This window comes from Haliotis rubra, unplaced genomic scaffold (genome assembly GCF_003918875.1).
Source record: "Haliotis rubra isolate DU_JTF1 unplaced genomic scaffold, ASM391887v1 Scf477, whole genome shotgun sequence".
Classification (NCBI taxonomy): domain Eukaryota; kingdom Metazoa; phylum Mollusca; class Gastropoda; order Lepetellida; family Haliotidae; genus Haliotis; species Haliotis rubra.
This window is the reverse complement of record NW_025767165.1, coordinates 701,459-721,686: the sequence shown is the minus strand read 5'-3', so window position 1 is coordinate 721,686 and position 20,228 is coordinate 701,459. Positions and strand designations below refer to the sequence as shown.

Genomic DNA, 20,228 nt, shown 5'->3' with positions numbered 1-20,228 from the left:
GCAGACCAGCTCCAGCTCCCGGCAGCATCAGCATCCTTATGAAGATGGTCACCAGAAGAATGTATGGAACTATTGCCGTCACATACACAACCTTTCAACAGGATGAAATACCTTCAGCATCCACATCGCAAGCCCAACACAATGTTTAGCAGCGTGTCAAGTTGTTCGCCTTACACGCATTATGTCTAAAAATCAGGCCTAAAAACTGATACAAGCAGTCCCATATACTGATTGTAATAAGCAATCCGACTGACTGCCACAATCAAGCCTAATCAATCACATAGATAAATAACAACGGTTGAAGTGATGGTGTACATCCAGCTTGGGTAGATGCAGGAAGCAAACGTTCCGTATGTCCCCAAGGTCCTTAGTATTGTGATTTACCTTCAGTTGTTGACGATCTGTAGTCTGTTATACGTTGTATTGTCTATTGGTTTCGATTTATATGCTTATTTCACAGCATTCTGCACCTGATTTTCTGATCGTTTTCAATGCAGTTCGTCAACAGCTTTTAATATTCTTGGTTTATGTGTCGTCGATGTATGACTTGTTTTAGTCACCACATGGACGAAATACTGCCTATAAATCTAATTCACTAAATCCCATAATTGGTCACAAGCAGGGCCTAGATTTTCGAAGCTCTCTTAGCGCTAAGGCAGTCGTAAGTGCCATACATTAACATTAACTTACGACTATCTTAGCGCTAAGAGAGCTTCGAAAATCTTGGCCCAGGTCTATATGTTGTCATAAGCAGTCCCTATACTTCAACAATCAATCCCGCTTACTGTCACAATCACGCCAGCGGCTGAAGGGATGGTGTAAATCCAGCTAGGATCCATGCAGGTAGCAAAAGTAATGTAAGTTCCCATGGCTCCTTGTATGATGATCTACCTTCAGTTGTTGGCGATCTATAACCCATTTTTATATTGTGTTGTCCCCTATAGTTAAATGTTTTAGATACAATTACTAGTTTTACATATATATCTGTGATACTCTAGTTGCTTTACTGTCCTTTGTCGACAGGTTTTATAATCTCTATATATATTCTATTTCAATGTCAAGTGTTCTCGTCACGATATGGCTGAAATATTGCCGATGTGACGTTAAATAATAACTCACTCACTAACTCACTGTCACAATAACGCCTATATACAATCAGTCCTGTATTCATTTCGTGATCGTGTATGGTCTGCCATACGCGCTCATGCCATAATCAAAGTAGAAAGAGAGCTTTTATCTATGTCGACTTCTTTATTTGGGCGGAGTGACCTGTTGATGGAGTAAGGGTACATTCCGAAACGTTGTGTTCCTCATAATAAAGAAGTTGACATCCACATAAACTCGCTTCCGTATGTGTATCACTCCTAAATGCCATCCAAAGGCCTGATGATCAAAGTAGGGCTAGGAAAATGCCAAATAACATGTACATGAGGGACTTTGAAGAACATACAAATTGTCAAGATATTACACAAATACCATAACGAACACACGGAACCCAGCGTCTAAATTCTGGATATGTGTTCCCGTGGTTTTGTTCAGAGACAGGATTCGTTTGGGTCGCTGCGTCAAAACACGAAAGATGACTGCGGTTTAACATCATGTTAATGCATTGTCTCCCTTATACTGCTACCCTACATTGCAGAAAACTTTCTTCCACAGTCCACTTCTTTCGACATTGAGAATCTTCAGCAATTACAATTAATTTACATTTTCAGCAAATAAAATAATTTGTAAAAATATAATTCAGGTACAGCCGAACTAATTCACAACGAATACCATCACACACACGAAGTATGGTTGAAAAAAATTATTCTGATAAATTGTCTCAAATTACGAAAGAAATGAATACCTGGTCAGCACGAACACTCACTCCCTTTGGAAGAAACACAGTTTTGAAATCACTCCTGCTTCCAAAATTAAATCACTTATTTGCTTCACTCCCAAACCCTCCAGATCATGTCTTAGATAAGCTTCAAAAGCTATGTTTTAGATTTATTTGGAAAGGAAAACCAGACAAAATTAAAAGGGACATTATTACATCTCTCCCCAAACATGGTAGATTAAAGGTACCAAAAATCAAAGCGACAATTGCGGCCCAAAAGCTTGGATGGGTAAGAAAACTATTACAAAAAACAAATAAGTGGGACTATCTTTTTCTTAGAAAGATAACATGAGAAATTTACCTATGGTCTGCAGACAGCAACTATATTAAACATGTTGTTACTCCAACCTTAACAAATCAGTTTTGAAGGATGTGTTACTTGCTTGGGCTTGGTTCACATCTAAGCAAAAAGATACTATTACAAGTGAATTTGAAATCCAGTCACAGTCTATCTGGTGTAATGATGACATATTGGTTGATAACAAACCTATTTTGTATAAATATTGGTACAACAACGGAGCTATGTCTGTATCTGACATGTTGACAGCAGAAGGGAAATTTCTATCCTTTGAAGGGGTCAAACAAGCAATTATTACATACATGTTAAAGATAAATACCGACATACCCTTTTAATTTGTGTAAACTAAAGTTCAAAGAAAAAGGTAGCAAATATTTCTATTAAAAAAAATCCAATGCTCTAAATTAAAAACAGAACACTATAATAAAAACTGGGATAGCTTGAATCTAAATCTCCTACCAAAGGACTGGGAAATATTTAATATTATCCCATGGAAGTGCACCTATAGTATTGATCTAAGATGGTTACAATACAGAATTATCCATAATATTCTACCTACAAAACAGCTTTTGTTTAAGATCAAGTGTATAGACTCTCCCATTTGCAGCTTCTGTAAATATAACATTGAAACAATTACCCATCTATTTTGGGACTGTGAAATTGTGCAAGATATCTGGAAAAACCTCCAGTCATGGCTTGTAACTGACTTGAATAGTCCGTTGAATATTTCACAAAACAGAATGTCTTCCTTGGAATTAGAGGAAAAAATAATAATCAAATTAATGCCATAATACTTGTTGTAAAGCAAGTTATCTTTAGACACAGCAGAAATTCAACTGTACCCTTTATCAGTCATGTGAAAAGGGAGATAATTAAGTATTATGGCATTACAAGATATGTTTATTCTTCCTCTTGTGGTGTTGACAAATTTGTCTCCTTTTGGTCATCTCTACGTACACATTTCAAGCACTATCAGGAGAGGGATGAATGATTTTGTCTGTCATCCTTATTTCATAAAGTGACAAACCTACCTACCTACCTACCTACCTACCTACATACATACATACATATGGTATCTGATGCCATTACATACATACATACATACATACATACATACATACATACATACATACATACATACATACATACATACATACCCATACCCATGCATATGGTATCTGATGCCATTTGCAGACTTTTGTTTATAGAAATATCATTGATTGCTTTTGTAATCTTATATGTCAACACAATTGTACCTATCAATGTCATACGTTGACCACATGTACTGTACCTATAAACAAGTAAATAAATGGTAAATAATCACACACCCGAAAGTAGAAATCAAGAGCGTGCATAATCTGCAAAATCATCCTTCAAAGCAAATAGTTCAAGAGTATACCTACTTTCTCTATAGACTTTATTCCAGAAACCATGCAGAGACATACAATGACGTAGGAAGCAAAGAGACAGCCGACCATGTGCCACTGCACCGACCCAACCTCCTCCAAACCACTGGAAATACCTAGTGCGTTGTACCTACAACACAAGTGTCAGCCTTTACATTTTCTTCAGTGTTCTGCATACATGTTAGTATCGCAGGGACCTGTGAAGATCACACGACTCTGTAAAACCAAGAACCAAAGACAGAGACAAGGCGTGACGTCAGCGACGAGCTGGAAAGACTTGACAAGATCGGGTTGAAATTGATCTTCAGTAACCCATGCTTGTCGTAAGAGCCTTCTAACGGGATCGGGTGGTCAGGCTCGCTGACACATGTCATCGCTTCCCAATTGCCTAGAGAGATGTTTACGCTGTTGGCCACGGGTTTATGTGGTCCCGACTCGGCATTTTGGGATGTCATCTATTTGCCTCGGCGCATATGGTATCGAAAATACGTCTGTACCCACACTGCCCCAAAATTCCTAATGTATCAAATAGCTAATGATATTGCACTGTCCAGAATCTTAGTAAGATTTGGGGGTAGAACATTTAAACAAGAAGTAGGCATCCCCATGTGCACCAATTGGGGTCTTTCTTCATGCATATCAATCAGAAATTGTGAGCAGTTTGTCAAAATCAAAACTAGGTAAACTGACCAAGAAGGTTAATGTCAGCTTTGGGTATATTCAACCAGACTTCGTCTTGTGCATTGTGGTCTTGGTGCATGTCTCAGTATTATGAGACAGCCTCACGTGTTTCATTTTTTCAAACTGAGCATATAGGTTCACTGTGACAAATAAAATAAACATCCTCTGTATGTCCAAAGGGATGACTTAAACTTCCAACAGTCAAGCTTTATTCCAATAGCGCCATCATTTGGTGTTTACATTTCCCAACATCTGGAGCCCAATAAAGATACTTTTACCACCAAGATGGGAACGAGCGTCATACAACTCTTGCTCAGGAGTTGTTCGATCAAGGCTATAATATTATTCAAGACTTCCTTATAGTTTTCAAAAAGTCTTAAGGTGGACGTGTGGTAAATATACAAATTTGACGCATCATTGACAAAAATTATGACGGGTGGAATTCCCCAATTTTGACTTGATTTTGGTACTTTTTTCATGTGAAGAAGATTTCTTTATTGGATGTGGAAAAGGGTTTGTCGCTTTCATTTATGTTTTCGGACAATATCTAATCGCAACTGCGTGTATTGTATCTTCATTGGATGTGGAAAAGGTTTTGTCGCTTTTATTTATATTTTCGGACAATATCTAATCCCAACTGCATGTATTGTATCTTCATTGGATGTGGAAAAGGTTTTGTCGCTTTTATTTATATTTTCGGACAATATCTAATCCCAACTGCGTGTATTGTATATTCATTGGATGTGGAAAAGGTTTTGTCGCTTTTACTTATATTTTCGGACAATATCTAATTGCAACTGTGTGTATTGTATATTCATTGGCTGTGGAAACGGTTTTGTTGCATTTATTTATATTTTCGGACAATATCTAATCCCAACTGCGTGTATTGTATCTTCATTAGATGTGGAACGGATTTTGTCGCTGTTATTTATATTTTCGGACAATATCTAATCGCAACTGCGTGTATTGTATCTTCATTGGATGTGGAAAAGGTTTTGTCACTTTTATTTATATTTTCGGACAATATCTAATCGCAACTGCGTGTATTGTATATTCATTGGATGTGGAAAAGGTTTTGCCGCATTTATTTATATTTTCGGACAATATCTTATCGCAACTGCGTGTATTGTGTCTTCATTGGATGTGGAAAAGGTTTTGTCGCTTTTATTTATATTGTCGGACAATATCTAATCGCAACTGCGTGTATTGTATCTTCATTGGATGTGGAAATGGTTTTGTTGCTTTTATTTACACTTTCCAAACATTATCTTATCTCATTAACCCGTATCGAATAAACGTATTATGTCACCATACTGCCAAAACTCCTCAGCAGCAGTATGAGCCAGTGTGTCGTTCTCCCACAACTCTCCCTCAGGAATGGATGCATTGCCTACAAATGTTCTGTTGCTGTTGAAGGTGCTAGTCTTTACAGCCTCCACACACAGATCAGTGTTCCAGCTGTTGCCACAAGTTGTCCACGGCAGAACGCTGGAACAGGACTTCACCATGTAATAAATGGGCCAAGCCAGAAGGATATTGTAGCTTGGGATGAAGACAGTGCACGTCAAAAGAGTCCCGATTCCAACGCCTAAATATAATAAATCATAATGACATTCAATTATGACATTCGTGTTTGATTTCTTTTTGTGACTACTAAACGTAGTAGGATATATGTATTTATGTAAATTCTGTAATCAATGTTCCAGTAATTATCAATTATTCTTTAAGGCAGTAACGGATGGAAGGAAATATTTATGCATGCATATCAACCATATCACTGAAAGTTCCAGTTAAACTTTCTACTCTTTATAGAGTACCAAATCCATAGTAATGGACAATGTCAGCCCAACTGAGGCTTTTGAAAATATTATATCCCCGAGGTAGCTTCAGAGAAAGGTTGTTTGCGAGAATTCGAAGGATTAACATTCCTGTACATGTGCCATATTCTTCAACAACTCTTAAATTCATTTCCACAAAAAAGGAATTTATGTTTTCAACGTTAGACCGCTACTTCTATGGATATGTTTCGAGATCTGGATGATGAGATGTGTCAACCTTTCAATATAGGACAAAAACTCCACACTCGAGGGGTTGCCATTCTCGAGAACTGAGAAAGGGCTGCCTCCAGGAAGAACATTGGGAATCCGATCACAAAGAGGCAGAGTAAGAACGGCAGGAGGAAAGCTCCTGTTGAAGAAACAAATAGATTCATTAGTGTTGAGGATCTAAATAATGACACGTATTCAAGATAACGTAGACAATTCGTACCGAAATTCATCTGAATTCTTCCGTTTAAAGATCCGAGTTAGCAGTCATGTCGTTGGATGCTACTGACGGTATCGGGTGGTCAGTCTGTTCATCATGTAAATCACTACATAAATTATCTGATCAACATAGGGTATGCAATACAATACAATACAATACACAATACGTATCCAAATTCATCTTATTTACTTCCATGTAAAGATCCGAGAGTTAGAGTTTATCTGAAGCAACCCATACTAGTCATACGTAGCATTTATTGTCGTTGGATGCAACTGACGGTATCGGGCGGTCAGTGTCGCTGATTTGGATGGAGCATGTCACTGTATGATGCTCATGATGTCGATCACTGCATAGCTTATCTAGTCTAGATTGTCTGGACTCGCATATTCACGGGGCCACGGACATGCTGCAGTGATGTTAAACAAAGACACGAACAAAGCGATTGGGTTTACCTCCACCGTTTCTACTGCAGATGTAAGGAAACCTCCACAAATTTCCAAATCCCACGCAACATCCAACTAAGGACAAAAGGTAACTCAGACGTGAATTCCACTTCTCTCTTTGCTGCGGAGTTGCACTGCAGCCATCGTTTTCTGAATTACCCTCAGTCATCTCGAACACGTCCATTGTATCAGGATCATCACAGGGATCCATTGTCTCCTCTTTTCTTGGCCTTGTCATCTAAACAAAGAGTAAGACAGCATTCCGCTACACAACAGTGATATCATATTCAATTTTTAACCTGATTTTCATCTGAAACTCTCATGCAGATGACATGTGAATATGCTAAAATTAAGTGTCAGTAAAGAGAATAACTCAATTCAACGACATTGAGGCCGAAAACGTGTCATGAACAGTCTTGCATAGAGAGTCTGAAGTAGACGGTATATATGTTTTTTTTTATATGAAATATTACAGTCCAACATTATGATACAGACAGTTAACAGTTTAAATGAAAGTACCTATCCATTATCAAATCACGAAGTAACATATTTAAGAGACCAAAGTCCTAATACATTACACCTGTTACAGATGAGCTTATTAAACTTATTAAAACAACAAAACAACCACAAACAACATTCCTTTCACAATAGTTTATGACATAACCAACACAGCTTTGTTTCAAAATGACCTTAAACACGTTGGATGTTTTCTTTCATACTACAGAAAAGTAGGAGTACGAGATAGGCTACCCTCACCTGTTCAGGGACGTCTGGTATCTCCAGACCGTTGATAATAACTTTACTATTTACATGTTTTAGTCACCACACGGCTGAATATGGCCGATGTATGGGGTCTTGATTATTTGCCGAATCGTATTCACTGAATGAGTGAGTAAACATTTTAAAGTCACATCGGCAATGTTTCAGTCATGTCGTGACAAGAACACTTGATACTTAGAAGATCCGTTTTAAAATTGGTCTTTAGTAACTCATGCTTGTCGTAAGAGGCGACTGACGGGATCAGGTGTCGTCGTATCCCAAATGCGTAGATCAATGCTCAAGATATTAGTCACTTGATGTGTCCAGACTCGATTATTTACCACTATTGTTACTATTGCTGACCACCGCCATATGGCTGGAATATTGCTGCGTGCAACAAACATATATGCTGGAGGTGGTGAGCCAGTTCACCTACCTCGGCCTACCATCAAAGAGCATTTCTCCTGGTAACCTGAATCAAACATTGGACTGGAATAGCGCCAACATTCCCTTCCAAACTGACACTGAGAGTGTGGAAGATGAGCAAACTAGTGAGCAAACTGACAAGCCTCACCAGGGTTCTTGTCTATAGAGCCTGTCTTAAGCACATTGCAATAGGACTGCCAATCTCTCCCCCGGACAAGGGCTCTCTCGGCTGCCGAGAGCGAGTTACCCAGTTAACACACAACGTTTTCTCGCCGTTAAGGGCAGGTTCTAGATTGGTAACGTCATGACACAACGTTGTCACAACATTAGTGAGTGAGTGAGTGAGTGAGTTTAGTTTTACGCCGCACTCAGCAATTCCAGCTATATGTCGGCGGTCTGTAAATACTCGAGTCTGGACCAGACAATCCAGTGATCAACAGCATGAGCATAGATCTGCGCAATAGGAAACCGATGTGTCAACCAAGTCAGCGAACCTGACCACCCGATCCCGTTAGTCGCCTCTTACGACAAGCATAGTCGCTTTTTGTGCACAATATTAGTATTACGCCATTTTTATATATAACATTATTTCACAACGTTAAATATATACGTTGTCTAAACGTAGTGTATCGTATTACACAACGTTTTGTTTCACCGTTTCTGAAACTGTCTCTTTCCCGAAAATCATAAGAACGCTTGCGTACATCGAATTATTTCTGCAGAAAACAAGTCCATTATTTGCTTATTATACTGCACATTGTTATGACTTCGGCGTTCGGGTAAGTGTATTTTCGAAAACATCCTAACCGATTCTAGGTTCATCGGCAACGTTTCAGAATTATCATTAGTAATTTCATGAAAAACTGATATCAGTGATCATTAATATGCTATTTTGGAAATTCAATACTCCCTGTAATTATCCGATTTTCACATTTCAAAACATACAGCAAATAACGCTGTGAATCGCGATTTTGCATTGCGTCAAAAGGGGCGACATTTACGATGAAGCATATTTTGAAATGTTATTTGAAGCACTTTAGATTTGTCTGAGATAATAGTGGATGGTATCAAGAAACAGGGAATTTCCCACAAAATTTAAACCTTTGAAGTATGTTTGTGTGTGTGATATATTTAGAATTTTATTGGACTTCAAAGTGAGGTTTGAAGAGGAAGGACATTATGACCCTCTGGCACCCAGGGGGTAACAGCGATGATAGTTTTTTCTCTCGCAGCTATCGCTAGTTCGAATCCCTCATATTTTTATTTTATTTTTTCTTGTAATTTTCATTGGAATTTAGTGAGAGAATTCAAAATGATTTTTTTTCCATAAGATAACCTGTACTTACAATTAAAAACATAAGGCTTGCATTAATTTGTTATTCAGACTGTATTTCTATTTTGAAATAGTTTGGGAATAACGAGATAATCAGGTGCCAATTCGGTCTCGCGTTATACCAGTGTACGACATGGATTTAGGACCCCGTCGTACGATATGGATACGACGTCTTTGTGAAACGGTCGTAAAGGAGGTCGGAAGAGGGTCGAAAACAAGGTCGCATGGGCTACGACCTGCTAAATTTAGGAGGCTTTTGTGAAACGCGGGCCAGGACACGTGAAATCAAGTCCAAAAGCTTTAATGTCTTAGTAATGGCGACACACAGGCAACCCGAACAACTGAACATAAAAGAACTGGGAAAGCGAACTAATAATTAAATAAGGGCGAGAACGCTAGAGACATTGTGGCAACTAGCTAATACCTAACTGCCAACCGGATCAGAGTTCTACAATCCGGAGATCAACGGCCATCCATCTACCACCGATGTGCTGAGGTTCACTGCTGTAAGCCGAAGCGCGAGTGGACGTGGGTTTCTTTTGTGTTTTATATATAGGCCAGTAGAAAATCCCTGTTTTTTAGTTAACCTAGACATTTGCGATAACAAGCCAATTTGTTGACAGAAATGATTATCATGACACTGTGTGTCTATAATAAAAACCCAACCAAAATCAACCTTGGGGAAATATGTTAAATTTGTCATTAAAAAATAGTTACTTGAGCTCCGTGTGTATGTTTGACTTGTATGTAGCTGTCAGGCAACTAGTACCGTTTTCAGTCACAACAAAGATGTCAGCCCAAGGTGCTACCTCACCACTCAAGGGCATTTAATGCCAATGTGATTTCCAAAGGAAATGTCTTCAACTGAAAGCTGCATTACAGGTGGACATAAACTGTGTGGACACATTTATTATATTATATGCAGAAAATTTCGTCTTTAGGTATAATTCTAGCATGATAAAACTCAAGGGTTGTCCTATGTGCATCTAGACTACATATACATGTGATGTCATTTTTTTCAATCTAGTTGGAACTGTTTAACTAGTCATGATCTTGTTGATGCTGTTTTAAAGTGAGAAACATAATAATATGATCTACTCACTTAAATAAAATAATGGAAAAATAATGTATGATTATCCAAAATATGTTCACTACATCGTCTGCTAGAGGAAGTGTCATATACTACTTTCCCACAGGCAAATTACATGTGTCAAAGACCCTATGCTGAAATCTTCAGAAATATACATAATTTTTTCAAACAATTTAAATAAACATTTTTAGATGCTCATTAGCAGTATTCAAAGCCTTTGTTATTTTGTTGTTGTTGTAATTTATCCCTTTTATCATTATATAAAATTGGATGTAGTTTTTTAAAATCATATTGTTCTGAACTTAAATGTAAAGTAAACATAGCAAATATCTGTAATGAATATTTAATAAAATCCTGCCAAAAAAGTTTAATCTCACAGAAATCACTGATTTTCAGAAGTTATTTTTAGGCAGTTAAATTGAAAAATTAATAAAACTACAATTTGAATAGGATGAGACCTTTTACAAATGCATTTATTCATTTTTAACAGTTATAGATATTCAATAGTGAAGTTTTCTTTTGATATTTTATCTTCATTTAATTTTCTGAAGTATGTCATACTAAATAAATCAGAAGAAAGCTATTAAAAATATAAAAATATAACTTATGTATCATCAAAACATTTCATTCTTTATTCTTGTTTTTCAGAAAGGACAGACACATCTTGTGTGATCTGTAACCAGGAGAAAGGGAATGTCAAGCTTTCACAAAAGGGAATTTCATCTCTAATTGCTGCTTCGGGGAAGAGATGATTTATATGAAAGGTTATTGCAGGACAAATTATATTTTTGCATGAGAAATGTCGGAAAGGGTATACTGCTTCAAAAAACGTCAAAATGCTGTTGGTAAAAATGTGACTCATTCAACCTCACGTGTTTTGAAGACTCTGCACTCTAACTTTGACTATGAAACCCACTGCTTAATTTGAGCAAATTGACTGATTGATTAAAACGCCACTCTGATAGATGTTCTGCGATAAGCTGTATTGAGATAGCAATCTCAATTGAGAAAAAGAGCAGACATCAAAAAAACAATACTTGAAACTTGCGAAAAGAGAGTTGATGAACATGCATTGCAAATTAAGGCAAGAATCATTTGTGCAGGTGATCCCCGGCTGTTGAAGCCAAGTATCACAGACACTGTATGCAGCAGTTTCTCACAGGCAGAGGTGGAGGAGAGTCCAGTACTAAAAATAATGACACAGTAAACTGCAATGCATTCCAGTTTTTATGTGCCTGATTGTCAAGGAATCCTCAAAGTCAGTTCACAATATATTATCTGCAGGAGAAAATGAGTTTGTATCTTCCTGATGATGTTCAGCCTTACAGTGTCAAACATCTCAAGCGTTGACTTCTTGAACATTATGGTGGAGATCTGACAATATCAGAAACAGATGGCAAAGCTAATAATGTGACATTTGTGAAAAATGCATGATCTATTTTACAGGATTCATACAGTTTGGAAGATAATATCCTGGATGATGAGATCAAGCAGGCACAAAGATTGGGACATCATGTCAGGACTTCAATAGAAAATATCATCAGATGTGTTTAATCCATTCCCGCAAGACATTAACATAACTGAACTTGAAAAAGACATTCCTACAGTCCTGTTCAATTTTGTAAACAGTATGATGGGAAAACTAAACTCAATTTCGGCCGCAGAAACGCAACACCTGGAAATTGTTTCACTTTGTCAAGTGCTTATGCAAGCTTCAGCTCCAAAGCCTTATTTGTCACCCTTGCTTCTTTCTACTGGTCTTTTTGTTCATCAGACTACAAGGTCAAAGATCCTACTGAATGTCCTATCTGCTCTTGGACTCACCGTATCCTATGACCATGTTATGGATTTTGAAAAGTCAGCTGTTTCCAGTGAAACTATAGATGACCTTCCCGCTAGAATCTCCTCCATAGACACAGGTGGCGGATTTTGTCAATGGATTGCCGATAAATTTGACCATAATGAGGACACTCTCATCAACACATGTCATGGGCGTCATTGCATGCCAAACCCACGTTCAGAGCACAGATTGGTAATTAAACGGCAGAAGAAAACCGCTGGTGCTAGTGCTAGTGCTGGTGATTTTGGGGACATTATCAGGCCATACCTACCATCTAAGGAAAACATCATCTTTGTATTTGAGAAAATGGAACCTATATGTGTGTCCTTGTTTGAAAAATACATCCAACAGGACACCCTGTGAATGTGAAGTACTACCAAGCTGGCAGAAGTGACTCGTGGTGAATCATGGTTCTGCCATTGTGTACCATCCAATGATTCCTTTGAACCCTCTGACAAATGAAGCAGATTTTAGTACCATGTCATGACAAGTGCCTTCATTTCAGTGCCCATGTCAAGAATTATATGTAATTGACAGGAAGATATCAACCAGACAAAATGTTTTCTACTTTGTTGCAGACATTTTTGTTCTGAAAAAACATCAATAGATATGCTATTGTGAAGTTAGTATGGCAGCCATATTGGATTTTGTCAGTTTTCTCCGTAATTTTAATCCCAAAGAAAACGCCCAGTTTCAGAAAAATATTTTGTAAATTGTATGAAAATTTAAAATAAAACTTTGATAGTAAAATTATGAAAAAAAAATGTGCAATGTATAAGGGAATAGCTCCTCAAGAAATCTTCAACGATTTTCTTTCATTTTTTAGCCTTTTCTCACAAAAATAAACTTTAATAGGTAGTTTCATTATCTGGTTCAATCTTATAATACAGCATGCTAATTGAGTAACCAAATACAATCATCTTAATGATGAATTAAATATATACATTTTTTTTTAGAAAATTTTAACAATTTTCTCTCATTTTTAATGCTTTTTGCCTCAAAATGACAATTTCCCCAGGGTTGATTTGGGTTGTTTTTTTATGGTGAATACACATTACTGTTGGAGCCGTTTGAACATAAAACTTGCTTGTTATCGCAAATGTCCGGGTTCTTCGACAATTCTACTGGCCTAATACGGGAATAATGAGAAATACTACTGAAATTATAATGTATATTAAGCAATTTAAAACTGTGTGTGGTGATTAACGCTAACGTCACGCATTAGATTGGCTTAATAACACTGGGTTCAATCTGTTTTTTAAAAAGATATTTAAGATGACATCTTTCTCAGAGATCCCCAATATTTAAATGATTGCAGCATATGTATTTTTGCTATATTTTATTCTATATAATAAAATGCATTTTACTGCTTTAGACACTCTATTTTTAAATAAACACCTCTGATATCATATTGTTGATAAATGGGATTAATCGTTATTGGTTAAATTAAGAATATGATAGCTTGTGGTTTCTGTGCAGGTGATGTTTACTGTATTGAAGCAGAATATATTAATTTAGTACAAGTATAGAACAGAGATGAGTGGTGATCCCAACAACTGTGTCGGTACAATAAGTTTGTACAATGCAATAATGACGGCAAACATCTTTCAGAATGAAAATAGTGAAATAAAAACTGTTTTAATTCAAATCAGTGGGGTTTTATTAGCACCTATGACCCAGTTACACCAGGCACCTCATTATTACCAATGTTTGTTTATAGAAAGAATAGATGCCTTGTCATTAGATGTTTATGTTATTGTTTTTTTTTCAGCGGCCAAGGCACAAGGACAGACCTTGGATGAATATGAAGATCTGCAGATAATTCTTCCGCGTCTTCATTTAAGGACTGAAAATAATTGCCACTGAGCCCAAGTTCGGACTTGTTATTCAAGAAATAAATAAACTTCACCTTAACCAGAATTCTCTACTCTTGCTGTCAAAATCAAATGCTTAATTGATCCAGAAAATAGGTTGTGGGACTTCAGATGCATGCTACTTTGCAGCTCTCACTCTTGCCCTCAATGTTAACTATCTGGGGTAAGGCCATGAAATATTCAAATGTTTCACATCATTGTGTTGGACGTTTTTGCAAGGGCCTGTTGTCTATTGGCTATAAATGTGAAAATCATTTACTATTATCATCACAAGCATGTGCAAGTGGTGATGCACTATTAAAACATTAATTATTATCATATTAACATTGACTGAATCCGATATATCTCCCAATTTTTCGTAAATTATCGTAAATCGTAAATCAAGAACAAAATTCCCCTACTATATTAGAGAGTATATAACCCCTATGTACCTACACATGACGGGGTGTACCCTACCGTTTAGTATTTGGTTTAGTTTTGAAATACCTTGGCATTGTTCTCTCCATAAGTCCTTGAGAAGCTAATAGCTACGAGCTATTCACTGCAGACCGCCGATGAAATCATGATTAATAATCAAAAACATCTGTTCTGTGGGAAGGTGGATTCCAACGCCATACCTCGTTACGCTACTAATATGGTTGCTGCACAAAGATGAGCCACTGCAAGCAACAAAATGCACTGTCAATTTTTAATCATATTGTCCATTTTGTTATGTTAATTTACTTACGTAATATAAAATTTAAAGGGTAATTAATTATGTGTCATGCCAACATAATTTCACAGAAAAATATGCTCCTATTTACATTTTCACTGTGTGATAAATGCTCATAGTTACTTTATATTTTTTTACTTACTCTTTGTGTTGCTGAATAAATGCAAATTTGTCGGTCAAAAATGCATTTGGAAAACAGTGTCCCTTCATGTGAGGCATACTCCATGCTGTTAGTAGTATAGACAATGATGGTACGGGACCAGACTCCCCAAGGGCTCAATTTAAACAATTTAGCCCTTTGCGAGGCCCTAATACCGTACCATCATTGTCTATACTACTACTGAAATGCATGCACAATTTGACGAAAATCTGTAGAATAGTTTCTGAAATATTGACTTTTAAGTGAGCATGGAGTCGGTCCGGGAAAAATCAAGGCCTTTGATTCACTCACACACACACACACAATGATGACAATTAGCATACAGTGGGCGATCGAAAAGGGACTGCATCGTGAGGTACGATCATCAACTCTTCTCTGACGAATGCTCTCACGGGATGTCTTTCGCCAGTCTTTGATGTCGACCAGGTCTATGTTGTACGTTTTCATGGACTATATCGGATCGGTGGCGCATTTTCTGCTGTCTCCCTCGTATTCTCCCAGCAAGTACAAGTACCTCACGCTGACCCAGTCCAGTAATGTTTTCTCTGTTTCATGCCACTGACGACGATGATTTGACAGATTTCATTTTGATGGCTTCGACGGGTGTCTTGTCCACGAGTCTGGTGACTTCATTGTTGATGGCATCCACCAGTTGAGGTAAGCGTACGACCCATTCCTTGTTTCTGGTTTTTGGATCCATTAAATCCAGCGAGTACTGGTGCGAGAACAGGCGTTCGGCTAAGGTGCGATTGAATCTCTCTCGACTATGGCTTGGCTACGGTTAGCGTCCGCTCTACCTCGTCTCACTTGGACATTGTGCTTGGCCAACAGCTGCGACATGGCTCCCATGAATTTCCGTCCGCGATCGACTTGCAATACGGTAGGCCATGTCAAACGACTGCATTTGTATATGTGTTCAAAGGCTTTGGCGACTTCATTGGAATCTTTTGTTGTCAACGGTTTGGCTTCCTTGTAGCGACTGGCAACGTCGACAATGGTTAGTGCGTACTTGTAGGTTTTATGTCTTACCCTGTCGTAAGGGAGAAACAGAAGGTCGGCTTGGTAGACTCGATTCGGTGTTGAAATGTCAAATTTTCTTCTCGAGATGTACCGAGGCACTGACAGGCAGACTTGCCAGATGGCTTGTTTTTTTAAGCCAAGCTTTGGCGACGTCTTCGGAGACTCGAGCCGCTTTGATGAGTTTCGGGATGGCATCCGTGCCTTTCCAGTACCTGCGTGGGCTGTAATAAATTGTCTCTATGTTGTATGTACGCATGTGTGCGTGAGCGTTCAATTATTCAATACGCGTTTGTGTCTGTATGCGTAAGTGGTGACTCCGTCGATGGCAATCCATCGTTTCGTGTCCATGGGAGACAGCAAGGTCTTGTCGATTCTCAGTCCGTATATCCTGTGTCCGTCGCTTCTCACCATGCTCATTTGGTGTTTGAACGTTTTATTCTTGAACAGGGCTTCCTTGAATCTGTCGTGCATGCACAGGGGCGTGCCACGCTTAGAAACAGTGTTAGAAAGACATACAAGGTATATAGACCCTACCCTAGTACTATATACAAGGAAAGGGATGTAACGATGGAACCACCCCCTCCTAAACCAAAGTTAGATTTCATCATGTAAACTATTTTTATGGCCCGTCGAGGCCTACGGATCGAAAGCGAGATGATTTCCCTATAAAATCAGCTATAAATTGTCACAATCGGATCATCATTTCAAAAGTTATTCGCCACGACTCAATGAAAACAACTACCTCTATAATTCCAAGCCAAACTCATGGATCACCCAAGACAGCAAAAACTCACCTCAAAAACCATCGGCAATCATACTCACTTGTCAGCAATAGATGGCCTTGACATTCAAACGTCGTTAGATTCCTTTCTTTTAAATATTGCTAGGGTAGGGTCTATATACCTATATGTCTTTCTAACACTGTCTCTAAGCGTGACATGCCCCTGTGGGTGCATGTGTTTCTTAATGTCCTCGTACACGTCCTCTGTGTGAATTTCCATGAGCAGGGAATCCATGTCCGTGTACAGCACTTCGCACCTATCGCCGTACTGCTTTTCAGCTCGTTGTACTAGAAATTGTACATCAAGTGTTAGGATAAGTCGGGAATGCTCATCCCCACGTAAACAGGCTGATTGAATTTGATGTTGCTTTTGTTCATGTGCAGCCCACCAAGTCGTCGTCAAACATTTGCCCGGTTGAATGCCTGGCTGGCTATGAGTTTTCACGTTAATGCGTTTTCTCAAATTTTCCATCGTCTTTCTGAAAACCGAGTTGTTCATGCGTTGTACAAGTTTTTCTCAAAATCGCATGTGGCCAGCTTTTGGATTTAAGGCTCCATCCACGGACTTTGATCGTGACCGGGAACATACTTGTTGTTGGCTTTGGCATATTGTTTGGAGGCCATTGAAAACCAGCCTCGCAAGCCTTTTTCCACAAAAAAGTGCATGTCGTAATCCGTTAACAATTCCAATTTAACTCTAGTCTTTTTCAACAAGGCGTCCCAAAAGAGACCGGTGATGAGAAATACCACGTGGGGTCCAGGCAATACTGTTTCGAGCACGTTTTTCTGAACATCTCAAACACATCAGCCAGCAGCAGCACGTCTGTTTTCAAGTACAGGTCGTGGTAATCGCCCAAATTCCTGCAGGCTAGTTTGTCCCACACGTAAATCGCGTGCGCATAATCGTCCGGGGTGATGGCCGAGACGGTCAAGTTGCTGTATAATTGGGTGATGGGAGGTAATCGCGTCTGTTCGAACTTGGACCAATCGTCCATGTACTCTTAGGGGGTAGACGCCCTTCCTCAGCAGCAGGTGTCGAGTCTCAGCGTCGGTGTATCGATTGGTGATGTCGAAGTCGTCTGGGTCTTTGGCCTTCACCAGACTGTCTAAAGACGACAGCAGGAACTTAACGCTATCGATAAATCTCAGACCGTCTAACGAGAACGAGATGTAGTTTTCCATGTTGTTGGGGATGCACGTTATGTTGCCGTCGACATTCGCGAAGGCCTGCATGATCAGGTGAGAATCATGACCGCGAAGGTTGTGAAACACAATGGGGATTTTGATGGTTTTAGGGCCGATTTTGAACTTCAGGTTGCACGCGTTGTGAGTGGTGCCTCTTTACTTGCCGGTGATGTGGCAGTGATCTCTCATGGAATCCCCGTGCAGGGGTTCGTCGCAGATGTGGCAATTCTTAGCCTTCTTGTGAGTGAGTTTATCCTTTGACGTCATGCTTTGAGAGCAGGATCTGACGCCTCTTTCCTGATTTGTATGTCTTCGTGTTGTAAGAACGTGAGAAATGTTTCGGCCGCCTCGGGACCTTGGTAGACCACGGGAGTGTTCGTTTGTCCGTCGCATCAAACGACCACATAACCGAACCCGCAGGCTTCGTGCTGTTGCGTTTTGTGCATGAAACTTTTGTCCGGGGACGACGGAGTGACGGTGTCGACGTTTTTGATGAGGGCTTTGAAGTTGGCGTAGATGACGTAAGGCACGGACATTTGATGCTTGTGGTTGATGAATTTCAAGACGTTTTCGTTGAGCATGTCAATTCGGTCTGTCTCACGCCTCGGCAATCCTCCCGGTGCGATTCCAGCAGGTCGGCTCGCGTGTAGCTGTGCAGACACAATTCGCAAAAGTGTATTTTCCTGGCATGCTTCGATTGATTGTACAACAGTCTGCTGAATCTTTTAATCGTTGCGTAGTGATACTTGTTTTTTTTTCCATCAGAAATAAATTGGTCCTCCGCACGGTTTTATCTAGGCGGGGCTTATCCTGTGCACAATAGTTGTGTTCGCTTTGTGTCTGAAGATGTTAATAGCCATATGGTTTTGTTTTTCCACTCGAGCGATTTGTGAGATGGGAGTAGGCATGTCTATCTCAGTAAAGTCAAAGCCGGATTCCTCGATGGAGGGATAGCTTGAAAGTCTGTCTGTATGATGGGTAACATGATACAAGTCGGCTATGATCGCCACCGGTAAACTGTCGTCGCCTTTGTTTTTTACGTTGACCATGGCTTGTTTTTTCTTGTAGTACGGTGGCAGGTCCAGGTACGACCCTCTTTTGAACAACACGTAGTTTGCTATGTCCAGGTATACCATGTCAATCGTGTCCACGGCCCAGCCAGAGCCCATTTGCGTAAAGCGTTCCAGGGATTCTAGTATTTTTGCAAACGAGCTGTCGATGGACGCAATGGACAGATTCGGGTTGAGTCGCGACTTCTTGCTTGCCTCTGAAGTAAGGCTGGATGTGATCAGCTGTTTTTCCAGCGACATTCTCAGTGTGAGTTGAAATTTGAGGCTTCCCAGATCGTTCAGTTCCTCGTTGACTTATTAGCGATCATGGGTTTGATGTCGTCGACGTCCATGTTTTTGTCAATGTCCAGCCTCCAGCCTCTCAAATACTTACCTACGGCGTGCTTCGTCCGCACGAACCGTAGTTCGACAGGTTTCTGTTCCTCCAGCAGTTCGAGGAGCTTGGCTGTCCTTATGCTCGAATAACCTCTGAGCCCATGTTCTTTTGCTCAGAGCTTGAGTTGTTTCACCGTGGGTTTGTCGACGATGTTGAGCAATTTCAACAGCTCCACGTTTTTTTGCAATCCTTTTCAGTTTTCGAACGGTAATCATCGTTGCTATATCAATGTGTGAAAACCTTTTTCTAAATGAAAAAATAATTATATTCAGATTCGTAATCAAATTTCTAATAGGTTGTTCGCTATAGTCAGGGGTGAAGCCAAATCTCTAATAGGATTTATATGTCTATGTTCAGCTGCGAGTCAAAATCTCTAGTAGTTTGTTGGTGTGGTCTCGCTGTTAAAGGTTAAACTTTCAACATGCACGTTAGATTTTTATTCTGAGTAGTCGGTTGCGTTCGTTGAGGTAGTATCTTTTCATCAAGTAGATGAGATGGCCTCATACCACGTTTGCTCCGTGGGCTTTGCAACGTTGATAAAGGCTTTTCATGCCCACGCCGCACAGTTCGCACGTGTAATTCATGAAACCCTTTCGTATGGATATCATGTCTATGCCGCAATATTCG

At 39.3% G+C, this 20,228-nt stretch overlaps 1 long non-coding RNA gene across 1 annotated transcript; it reads left to right on the top strand.

The window, feature by feature from the left end:
• Nucleotides 1-10,289: 10,289 nt before the first annotated feature.
• LOC124290873 lies at nucleotides 10,290-11,295 on the top strand. Its single transcript, XR_006902068.1, has 2 exons — nucleotides 10,290-10,375; nucleotides 11,232-11,295. It is a non-coding gene; the product is annotated as an uncharacterized LOC124290873 (long non-coding RNA).
• Nucleotides 11,296-20,228: the final 8,933 nt, after the last annotated feature.